Below are 1,379 nucleotides of genomic sequence, written 5' to 3' on the forward strand. Positions count from 1 at the left end.
TATCACCTCCGCATCAGGGTGAGTACTTAGAATGACCAGAATTTGCGAGTAATGCGAATTTTTATCAGAAAGAAAATTTGATATGATCAAGTGTTTCAAACTTAAGTATTGCGGAGGAATCGGAATACATGAAAGGTACTATATATAAAGACGCTTAATTAGACGTAAGCTTTAAAGTTACTGACAATGTTTGAATGATGAATTTGCATTCCGACTGTTTCCGGTCGGTTTTCCTACCACCGCTAGATTTACTTACCTAATTTTTCATGATTCCATGTGTTTCACGTGTTCTGTTTGACCCTCCCTCACTTCGCTTTGGTCTGGAATAAAGGGGCGAACGTCCCGAGACCTTATTGGCCTGTCCCTCGATTCAGCTTAGCGAAAAAGAGTAACAAAACATCACGGGAAAACCTGTAGTGAAAAGATGTTTGATAGCATTTTTTATGTGGTATCGTAAACAAGAACCTGCTGACGCCTGAGTGAATTTCATTTTATGCAACTATTTGTATACCTGCTTCGATTGCCTCCGTTTATTTCGCCCATTCTTTTTCGACAGATAACCTCCTCTTTCGTCACTCTAACGTCGCCTATGTTTGGATAAAACAGCCTCGCTACTATGCTGAAAAAGAAGCGTCCATGCATTTCTTTTGGAGCGAAGCTTTTGCCAGACCAAAACATTGCTCCCTTGCGGGTGTCGTGTCTTCTATAGGGACAGCAATTGGGCAAATGTACCTTAGGACACAAGCTCAGGTGGTAGCTGCATCAGATTGATATAGAGCAGTCCCGCACGCGAAAAAATAATAATAAACCAGCATGACGTAATAGTTCTGCCGAAACCCGCAAGGTGGAGGGAAGCAATTAATAAAGAGAAAATGAGACATCCACTCAATCGTAGCAATTGCTACAAAGGAAACCCATACGGATTCCTCGAAGGGAAAGCCTCGCAATTGAATAATTCGTCCTGGTCCGGGACTCGAACCCGGGACCACCCGCTTTTCCGGAGCAGGCGCTCTACCATCTGAGCTAACCAGGTTGCTAGCTGATGGCAGGGCGAAGTCGAATGTATCGACATCTTGAACCAAAGGCAAGAATTTGACGTAATAGTCGTGCGGAAACACGTCAGGTGGAGAGAATTAGTAAAGGTTTCGAAAATTAGACATTCACGTCTCATGTACGTCTTTGTTCAGTCGCGCTTACCCATTCTATCATGGATTCAAACCAACTAGCCCGTCAACGTGTTTTAACTAAATTAACCAGCACGGTGTAACGCACGCACAGGTAAATATGAGCATAAATCGCTCGATGACAGCGGAAACTGTCCGTGAAAACGTTGGAGTTAGGAATCATGGCAGTAGCCGTGAGCCAATTGACTTCTGAGC

The 1,379-nt window shown here is 43.7% G+C and overlaps 1 non-coding gene across 1 annotated transcript; it reads right to left on the reverse strand.

Annotated features, from left to right (window-relative positions):
* Window positions 1-958: 958 nt before the first annotated feature.
* On the reverse strand, window positions 959-1,033 carry TRNAP-CGG (transfer RNA proline (anticodon CGG)). The gene has a single exon. It is a non-coding gene; the product is annotated as a tRNA-Pro (tRNA).
* Window positions 1,034-1,379: the final 346 nt, after the last annotated feature.

Source organism: Dermacentor andersoni, chromosome 5, assembly GCF_023375885.2.
Source record: "Dermacentor andersoni chromosome 5, qqDerAnde1_hic_scaffold, whole genome shotgun sequence".
Classification (NCBI taxonomy): Eukaryota; Metazoa; Arthropoda; class Arachnida; order Ixodida; family Ixodidae; genus Dermacentor; species Dermacentor andersoni.